Source organism: Dermacentor silvarum, chromosome 3 (genome assembly GCF_013339745.2).
Source record: "Dermacentor silvarum isolate Dsil-2018 chromosome 3, BIME_Dsil_1.4, whole genome shotgun sequence".
In the NCBI taxonomy this organism is placed as follows: domain Eukaryota; kingdom Metazoa; phylum Arthropoda; class Arachnida; order Ixodida; family Ixodidae; genus Dermacentor; species Dermacentor silvarum.
In genome coordinates, this window is record NC_051156.1 from 5,909,614 (window position 1) to 5,920,486 (window position 10,873).

Sequence of the window (10,873 nt, forward strand, 5' to 3'; positions counted from 1 at the left end):
TATACAAGCCACCATCCCAGACATTGCAAACAAGGTATCTTTAAAGGCCAAGCCACACGACTTCGTCGCATTTGCGTTGAAAACCATGACTACATAGACAGACTCGATCACCTTAAGGAAACCCTATCAAGCAGGAACTACCCGAACACTGCCCTTCAGAAAGCCTACACCGCTGCAACCAAGCTTGATCGAGCCAAGGTCCTCAAACCCCGCCCTAAGATCACAAGGACAACAACGCCTCTTCTGACTACTAAATTCTCAAATGCACTCCCCAACGTGAACAATATCCTCAGGAAATAGCACCCAATTCTCACCAGCAACCAGAAACTTAATAAGATCTTTCCCGACCCGCCCAGAGTAGCCTACAGACGGAACAGTAATTTCAAGGACATTCTTGTACATGTCAAATAAGGACAAAGACGAAGCCAACATCCGGTCCCTGTGGCCGCTCCAGGTGTTCCCCATGCAAACATATTCAATCTACTACTACAGTAAAAAGTACAGCGTCAGATTACATTCACAAGGTAACTTCGAATTTCACCTGCATGTCAAGCAACGTAGTCTACTGTCTAGAATGTGCCGCTTGTAACAAGCAATACATAAATGAGACTGGACAAGAAATGCACACGAGACTCAACGGCCATCGCGCAGATAGAAAACACAATTTACCTAAAGCAGTAGCCAGCCACTTCAGTAAGCACGGCCATATATTTGATGAAGCAAGACTCTATATACTACAAACAAATTTTCGTTCACCTCGCGAGAGAAAATATACAGAATCATACCTCATACACAAGTTTAAATGCCTGCACCCCACGGGGATGAATTTATCGCGTGGCAACTTAGAATCGCTAAAACAGTAACATAAACCTTAAATTGTTATACCATTAACAAAGGCGCAAAACAAGTTAAACCTCCAGCTAATCTCGATGCTCAACCTCACCTATTCTTCCATTTCCAGTTCTTCACTGCATCTCCCCTACCACTCAATTTATTATCCTCCTCCATGCTTTTACTCATTGATAAACCATACGAACGGTTTTCCAGGTACACCTGTCCCCTCAGTGTTCATGTTTCAAATTATATTTATTCCGCTGTCACTCTCCTGTGCAGTTTTTTTTTTTATAGTTTGTTTTTCTTCTTTTCCTTTTTTTTCTTTTTCCCCTCAACCTCACCTATTCTTCCATTTCCAGTTCTTCCCTGCATCTCCCCTACCATTCGATTTATTATCGTCATTCATGCTTTTTACGCATTGATCAACCATACGAGCGCTTTTCCAGGTACACCTGTCTACACTGTCACGCTCCTGCGCCGGTTTTTTTTTTTCTCCACACAAGATCCACACCGAGACAGTCGAAAATCCCAGGCGCCAGGATACCTTTTTCGGCGCCTTGACCACACAAGGTCTCGCCAATTCTGTATACCGCCGCGACGACGCCTAGGGCGAACTAGTGAGGCTAACGTCCCTTGACGGACCAAGCTGCTCCCTGTCAACCACAAAATTACCCGATGCCTTGATGCTACGCTACTCAAGTCATGCTTTCAACTCGTATTGTGACCACTGACCGGCTCTTCAGGGACCCCAAACGCACGCCGACCACGACTCCTCCGAACACTCGCCTCTCGCTCCCCCAACCCCCTCTGACGGTTTTTTTTTCTTTTTTATAATTTTTTGCCACTTTCTCGCTCTCCCGCTCTTGTCCCCTCGTCTTAGAAATCGCGCCTAGCCAGTCAAGCGCCGGCGCTCATTTTCTTTTCAGTCTCTCCCTTTACAGCCAGCCACAGCGGACATCGACGTGACGTCACTCCACTAACCCTTTAAAACTAACCCGCCGAGGATGACGAGGCCGCCTTTGACGAAGATAGGTCCTCCTATCGAAACGTTGGCCAGCCTTTCTGAGGCACCTTATCCCTGTTTATAATCCTTATTCCTCAAGTTCTCAATTGTTAGTTTACACCAATTTAGTACATTTGGAAGACAGAAACGAAGAGTTTGAACCCCATAATTTGTTCGAGTACGTGGTACATACCAAATCTCCGTATGTCGAGTTAGACGACAGGCTGTATTAGGTTGCAAGGCAGCTAAATAGCGTATGTACATGCTGTCTCTGCGTATTTCAGATTTAAAAGCCGACAAGAGCTGGTATTCATAACAATGATCAACTATCAAGATTCCGAATTTCTTAAACAGTTCAGAGGTGTGCGCATTATAAGAGACACCTTCAATAGACCGTAATGCATTTTTTTGCAGAGTGACTAAAGCATTTAACGATTTTTTAGAGCCTGTGGACCAAACTAGACAGCAATAATGTAGATGAGAAGAAAAAAAGGGCATTGTACACTAAAAGCTTTTGAGGGACAGGTAGTATGTGTTGACACCTTCGCAATATGCCTAACACTCTGGAAAGTTTATGACTGATGTGCTCTGATGGTAATCCCATAATAAGAATTCGCTAAAGATAACACCAAGTGTTTTACGGATGGGGAAAGTTCGATTTCATTACTGTTGAGAAATAATTTCTGAGTTGGTTTGCAAAGTTTTGATTTCGCTCGGAACAGTACAGCTTTAGTCTTAGAGCAATTTATGTGTAGCGAGTTTTTAACAGTCCATACGTATATTTTCTTTAGTACTTCATTAGCAGACACAACGAGATTGTCAGTGGTTTCACCAGAAAAAAATAAAGCAGTGTCATCTGCATAAGTAACATAATCTACAGAGCTGTCAACTCTTACAATATCATTAATGAAAATATTGAATAAAGGGGGCCCAAGTATACTTCCTTGTGGTACGCCATTCCTAACACCTTTAGACAATGACAACTCTCTGTTAATTGATACACACTGATGCCGATTTCATAAGTAACTTTTTATAAGAGTTGAAATGACACCGCGAATGCCATAACAATATAGCTTTTCTATCAGAGTAATATGATTAATTCGGTCGAATGCCTTCGAAAAATCTAGGTATATTCCTAGTGTAAGTTTTTTTGCTTCCATGTTCTTTATGATTAATTCTTTTTGATATAGCAAAGCACTTTCTGTTGAAACGCCAGGCTGAAACCCATACTGTGACGACGTGATGACATTGTGTTCATAAAAAAACTTAGACAATCTTGTATATAACAATTTTTCAAGCCCCTTGGAAAATATTGGCAGAATTGAAATTGGTCTATAATTACCCAAATTATTTTTATCTCCACCTTTGTAAATGACTGTGACTTTCGCGGTTTACATTTTCTCGGGAAATACACCTGTGTCTAATGCAAGGTTATATATGTGTGCTAAAGTAGTGCAGATGAGATCTAAAACAAAGATTATGGGTTCCAATTTTAATCCATCTATGTCCTCACTTTTACTTTTTTTGAAACTCTGAAACACATTAATGACCTCTTGTGGATCTGTTGGATGAGCAAATAGCCAATCCTTTACGGGGGGACGTAAGTGATCTAATGAATCCTGACTGTGAGTGCTATCAACTAATGAAGTAAAGTACTCGTTAAACTTGTTGGCTAATACTGTACCCTTGCATATTTCATCATTACTTAACAGCTCTCCGATATCACTGGTGGCTCTTTTAGAAGAAACGCTAGAATTCAGTTTGTTCCAGATGTGTTTAGTGTCAGTAACGCCATCGAAGATCATAAAGTAATAACTACGTTTAGCTTGCTTTTGTATTTCAGTGAGTTTATTTCTGTAAACCTTAAAAACATTAAATGCGCTCACATCTCGCGTTACCAAAAACACCTGATATAACCTATTCTTTTCTTTAATCATATTAAGTACCCTGGAAGTAATCCAAGGCTTGCGGGCCCGCTTAGGCTTGTTTAAGGTCTTATAAGGGAAGTGTTTTTTGTACACAGAGCACATAGTATTAATAAAACAGTCATACGCGAGGTCAGCGGAGGAACAAGACAATACGTTGTTCCAATTCAATGTATTAACTTCCTCTCTGAAAGACGACAGTGTATACCGATTTATTTGTTGAAAATGAGTAGCTGGGGGAACATGGCTCCTTTCATTAAAAGGTTTGTCCAGGACTAAATAAACGGGCAAATGATCACTTATCGAGGCATCAAGGGCGCCTGCCTGTATTGGATGAACGGAATTGTTTGTGATGAATAGGTTCAGGAGAGTAGAACTAGTAGCGGTAATGCGCGTTGGCATAGTAATTACGTTTTTGAAAAAGAACGAGGCAAGAAGGTCTGAAAATCGAGCCTGTTTATGTGTGTTGCTTAAGATGTCTATGTTCAAATCACCACCAAGCACTAATGTGTAATTGAGATCATAGAATAGGTCTTCTAGATATTGAAAGAATGAATCAATGTTACCATCTGGAGGCCGGTATATTACTGTAAACAAACATTTTTGATACTTTAATGTTAAAGTTTCTATGGCATGGGTACACAGAGACAGATCTTCGTTCCCCTCATACTTTAATCTTGCCTTTACGTGTAAGCATACAACGCCACCCCTTTTAGATTTTCTATTCTGCTGATTCTATTCTGCTATTCTGCTGATTTTCTATTGGCCCATAAAACCCAATAATTAAAGTACTTTGTACTACACGAGTTTTGCAATATTTTGTGCAATTGCATATACATAAGAAAATTCTACCGATATTGTTTGACATACCTTTTTGTCGCTGCGTACACAGGTTCTTTCAAGTTTGTTCTTATCTGACGCATCATGAATAGGACACAATTTTATGCGCATCCTTGTGTCTCTTTTTCTTTTTTCTTTTCTTTATTTTTTTTTTGGGGGGGGGGGTGTCACAGCTTTGATAATAAATGTATTCTCTTGCTCTGGCTGCACTGATTATTTCTTCCCATATTACAAACAGAGCTGCTGTACTGCGAGAGCATTCGGTGCACGCGCCAGTGTGTTCGTGAACATGGCGAGTGGTCGACAGGCTACTGCAAGGCCTCCCGCTGCTTCTGCACCCCTGACCGAGAATGGCTCCGCAATCTCAGCCGGAGGAGTGTCCCGAAACCACTACCACACTTCACTCTCACACAGTGAAGAACGGGAAACTATATAGCACTGGGAATCGTTACCGAACAGACAATCGTTGGGCGTGAACCATTAATAGAAAGAAAGAAAATAAAGAAGAAAAACTATCCACTTATTCGTTCTTTATGCTTCGTTAAATTCAGGAATACTTCATAAATTGGTTGTACCTGAGACTTTGGAAAAGGTGATCAACATACAAACACACAACAGAAAGAACTCCTACGCCGTTATCGATGATTCACACATCAACTTGACTATAAAGGGCTATACCATACGAAGCTTCTAAAAATATATAAACGCGGATAATGTGGCCCGACGGCAACCACTAGAAGCGCTGGCGCTGCAATTGCTGTTGCGCTGAAAGTGAGATTGCATGACATCTCTTAGCCACGGCGAAGTTATCCATCAGTTTAGGAGTTTTACTTTATTATATTTTTTTATTTTCCATAAATCGTGGCCCTTGTCGTTGAGTGGGGTTGACTATCGTATGAGAAAAGAACAAAAAATGTGGCTCGGGCCTTCTTAATGCTTTTTAATACGTTCATCGCGGAATATGTCCAGCCAAGACCGGGACTACTTCTCGTGTTGGTCCCATTGCTCGTTTTGAATTCAGCGACAAGGCCTGGTGTATGCAAACGTAAAGTGGTCGGATTCGGCAACCCGAAAGGGCCGCTCTTCGCAATTTTGTGATCAGTAAGGTCACTTACTGTCAAAGGTCAGCGATCAAGGCGTGACGGGGCTACAGTTGGTGATAATGCTTGCAGTAGTGAATGCAAAAATAAGTATTGGACTTGTTTTTTTTTATCTTTATCACAAGCATGGGGTAAGCATGGATTAGACTGCTATATTACACATACTTAAAAAATACCATAAATTTACAGTATAAAACAAACAGACGACCACTTTCCCAATTCCCTTCGTAGTTTCGTGCTTTTAATTTGTTGTTTCCTTCGGGCATTGCCTACGCTAAAAACAGATTATTGCAGCAAGATATTGTCTGCGTTATAGTGCGCTGAGGTGCATGCGAACCAGAAACGTCTACGCGCCATATGACACACTTGTTATGCAACCTGATAAAGATGCGCGCTGATTCCACAGACTGCATTGTGAGCGAGAAAGTAAATCTAAAATAAAGTAAAATAAAGCCCACCTAAAATACTGAACTGCAGCAACATCCCTTCACACTTTCAAGCCAACTGAACGCCCTCGACTATCAAGATATGTCCTTTTGCCACGCACACGACTGGCAACATTAGTCACGCAAATGTCACTTCTCACGCAGGGTGTTTCACTAAACTTGGGACAAAGTTTAGACATATACAAATGCTACGTAGCTGGACAGAACCAAGGTAATGTTGTTTGCCGTCGCTTGCAGATGCTCGGGTAATTTTTTACATTCTGCCTGAAAAGATAATTAGTCTTAATATTTTATTCTGCTTCTCAATTACTACATTTATATGGAAAGTGTCAATGAGGAAATTGTAGAGCAACATGAGACACTCCGGATAGAGCTTTCTGTTGCTCAATACATGATACAAAAAAAGTCGCAGTTTCTCTCGAGAGGCCAAACATCGATTGTGATAGCGAATTAGTGGACAGCTGTACGAAGTAAGGATAGTAGTTTTATTGGCCGTATAAACTTGTAAACATAGGCATACTAACACAATGAACAAGCATTGTGTCAGGCGCGTGCAAGCAAAAATGAACACATCTCACTCGATGACCGCGGAATCTCGCTGTCAAAACGCTGGAGTGAGGAAGCATGGCTGCGAGCGAATTGACGTTCGTGCTTCCTCTCGTGCTGACCTTGCCGCTGCGCGCGGGCCCGCGCGGTCACCGGGGCCGCTCGGAATAGAACGCGCCCACCCCATTGTTATCCTCCCCCCAAAACCTGGCGACCCGTGCGGGCGCGCGCTCCCGCGCGGGCCGCGGCATCTTCATAGCCATCTGCGTCAGGGACACAGTCCCCTGTGAGTTGTGTTTTCGAGGCCCGCCGGCGTAAAACGCCGCCTCCCCTCCTTTCCCTACCCTCCACCCGGAGCGTTGCGCGCGATGGAAGACGGCGCACTTCCTTCACGCTTACCTCCCTTGCGTGCGCGACATTGAGCCGCGATCGCCGGCTCACCCTCGCAGAATTTCCTTAAAAACAAACAGCATACGGCGCTCGGAGACGAGTTTATCGCTGCTGGACGTTATAAGGAACCTCACGGCGACGGCGACGGCAGAAATGAGCCTGGAGTGTCAATAGAATTTCTATCACAATAAATGTATTTTTCCGAGCGTGAAAGATGCCCGTGAATACACGAAGTGCCTTGAGCGGCCCGTCGCGCGGAAATTTTTGCGCGTATTCGCGAGCGGCTTTCACGCTAAGAAAAACACTTTTATGTTGCACGTATTGAGCAACAGAAGCTGTATCGGGAATTTTTTATGTTGCTCTATAATTTTCCCATTGACACTTTTCATCTAACTATAATAATTGGGAACTTAATTATATTTAGGACTAATTATCTAAGTACGTGGAATGCAAAAAATATTCCGAGTATCAACGAGCGACGGCAAACAACATTACCTTGCTTCTGTCCAGCTACGTAGCGTTTGCATAATTTTAAAGTCCGGCCCAAGTTACGTGAAACATCCTGTATATAGCCGCCCTCTTGCAAGTGGAAGTTGTTATTTTTGAGCATGTATATGGGCCCGCTTTCACAGGGCGGTTTACCGATCTACCGTTGAACTTCTGCAGAAGCTACCATGCTTTTAAACTTCAAAGATAGTAAGTACCGTAAAATGTCACACGTATCGGCATAGAAAAGCACTGAATGTTTTCACACATAGTGAGAATCTTTAACATCAAAATAAATAACAAGTGCTGTTGCGTAAAGCTACTATTCAACCAGCCAAAATTTCACCGCCATTTGGCAAAAAGAAAAGCGACGCGATGGCGCTGAAACAGACGCTTAGCCACGTGTTCCAAATTTAAACGTCATTGAGGCTCCAACGGCAGGCGGCGCCACTGGAATTCCTCGCCACCTATTCAAAACGAACGTTTCAAATTTTGGGAAATTTCTAATTGATTTAAAGAAATTGCACTTTCTCCCAAAAGGTGACGTATCAATTGCGATAGCAAATTAGTAGAGAGCTATGCGGAGTAAGAATAGTAGCTTTATCGGCGGCATAAACGTGGACACATTTGCTTACTGACTGAATTAGCAAGCATGGTGTCAGGTCGCACAAGCAAACCTGAACAGATCACACTCGATGACTGCAGAAAACCATTGTCGTACCGCTGGCGTGAGCAGCAGCGAGCGAAGGTTCGCGTGGTCAATCGCTTCAACGGAAACTGAGCGGCAAAAGCACAGCGCATACAAAGGTACGAGCCGTGTGGAGACCGCTTTCAAGATACGGTGGGCGCGACAGCCCGTCGCTGCGCCAAGTACAAATACGCAGTTGCTGGCAAAGTAGAAGCGTTGCCTTCCCGCTTTCCACGTTTGCCTGGGAGATTGAGTAGCCAGTTTCCCTAGCGCCCGGTCGCAAGATACGCGTTTGGTGCGGCAGCTAAACCGTCACCTCCCCTCCCTCTCTCCCATCCCCGCATTGCCTTTTCCACGACGGAAGATGTCGCGTTTGCCCTCCGCCAAGCGTTCGCTCTCCGTGAAAGCGCGCGAGGCACGCGCGCTTTCACTTGCACATTCAGCACACGGCGCGCGGCGACGATTTTAAACCCCTTAGACTTTACACGCGACGACGACGCCGATGGCAGAAATCCGCTTGGAGTGTCCATATAATTGCTATCGCAATAAAATATTGACAGCTTTGAAGAACAAGTAGGGAAAAAGGGACTTTCCCAGGGACTCAAAAAAGAAAAAGTGCTTGTATGTTGTGTTTCTCTTCTCTGTACACATGAGCCCCCCTCGCCACCCCTATCCATGATTACCTAACACAAGCGGCTTGTCGCTTTTCTTGTGGCTTTCATGTTCTTCGTCTTTCGTCTTTTAGTTAACAGAATATTTGGCCGAGCAAGATGACGCTACTAGTTTCACTATGAGGTGAGTGATGTCTAAAGCTAGCTGCTACATACTTTCTTTCAGTCAACGTGTGTTATAACCTCCGGCTTTAATGTCTCGCGTGCCGAACAGCCCGCGTATCCTTCTTCTGATGCATGCTAATATTTTTAAATGTCATCTAAAGCTTGTTACCAGACATTCTGGAAAGATAACTCTCTGAATTGGCCAAGAGAGCTTCGTTCTGCTAAATCGTGTAAGAAAGTTCTCTGTGTTGTGACACTCGCAGAGCGAATTGCTCATTGCACCTTGATGCTTTCTTTTTGGTATCACCTATGCTGTCTTTGTTCTCTTGTTCGTTGAGTTCTAAGCAAGTGCCGGTGGAAACCCATTTTGGCACTCTCAACAATTTCAAACGCACTTATGAGTGTGCCGTCACTTAGACATGTCTTAGCGCCAGTGGGTCGACCTATACTCCTGGCAGGCACGAGCAGTAAAAAAAAAGGAAAAATTGGCCGCGGGTCATTTAATATTATTTTGGGGGGCTTCTATCTTAAAGGAACGGTGCACTGCTTTCGAAGAAATCTAATTAGCCTAGCGCAATCCTAGGCTATGTGATATGTTGTACTTGATGTTACACGGAAAATTCCTGTTATTTGGTTGATAGCAACACTACTTTCCTATATTATTATATTGAATACCAAGCTTGTTCAATAAAATAGAAAGGAGTGGCATTGACATAAAGAAAGCTTCAAGGACTGCAATAAAGCAGTATGTTATGGAACACCTGCCTTCGAAACAATAACATGTGTTTTTTGTGTAAAAGGTACCATGACTGATTGCCTGTAGTGCGCTTGCTTTTGAACCTTTTGAGTTTTCTTTGGGTTTTTGAGATATAGGGTATATCGCACGTCTACATTATTGCACACTTGCATAGTTATGTTGTTTCGTATAATAAAATTACCATTTACTATATATAGGACCATCCTCGTAATCTATATAAAACCTGCACTTAATTATAAAACAATTCATCTATTTTTCATTATAGTAAATTTTCTATTTTCCTGCCTTCCTTGTGCAAAATTATCACATTGTTTATATTTTGTTGCGAAGCAATGCCTTTTGTTAAAACAATGTGCGTACCTTGTAATTGAGATATACTTTTCGATGTATTTCTTCTTTGCACTCTATATCCTGGTTTTGTATTTACTTTAGTTACGCCAAATTGGTATACATGCTAACTAAAACATGTGTACTTATGCAATGTATTTATATGTTTTGTTTGCTGCCAAGCATAGAGGCAATCGTGTAAAGCTGCTATTAGCAGATTTTTTTTCTTGTCCTCGCGTTCGTTACGTGCAGATGCTGTAATGAATGCCAAATAAATTGATTGATTGATTGACTGAAAGCTTTCCAGAACGTTTGTGTCTATAGGCGTTGTTGCCGCCAAGCGAAATAGTTCCAGTTAAAGCGAATTTAACAAGTTCAATATTATTTGTCTCTCTCTTCTATCCCAAGAGGTCTGCTGCATGTGCGATTTGATTTTCTTTTTGAATGCCTTCAGCGAACACCGATGCAAAGTGGTTGAAGTGGAGAAAAAACATTAGCCTACGATTGTCTGAGCAGCTGCACTACGCAGTTCAACGTCGCACTGCCTAACCCTCGAAGAAGTTATCGGAGTGCAAAGGATTTACACGTTCCCTTCCCGGTGATTAGGCCAGAGCGCGAACTTCATCCGGTCGTCGTAGGGAGCGAAGGAAATAGCGTCGTCGGCAAACAAGAGCCACTTCCCTGCTCTGGTAAACAAGGCCTCCCTCTCGTCGGCGACAACTTCCCGTGGTACCAAGCCTCCAGCAAACCTGAGC

The 10,873-nt window shown here is 42.9% G+C and overlaps 1 long non-coding RNA gene across 1 annotated transcript in view; it reads left to right on the top strand.

The window, feature by feature from the left end:
• The window catches only part of LOC125943722 (uncharacterized), a 44,454-nt gene extending 39,363 nt beyond the window's left edge, over positions 1 to 5,091 (top strand). Inside the window, exon 3 of the long non-coding RNA XR_007465855.1 lies at positions 4,841 to 5,091. This is a non-coding gene — a long non-coding RNA (uncharacterized LOC125943722). The remainder of the gene's footprint in view (positions 1 to 4,840) is intronic.
• The last annotated feature ends 5,782 nt before the right edge of the window (positions 5,092 to 10,873 follow it).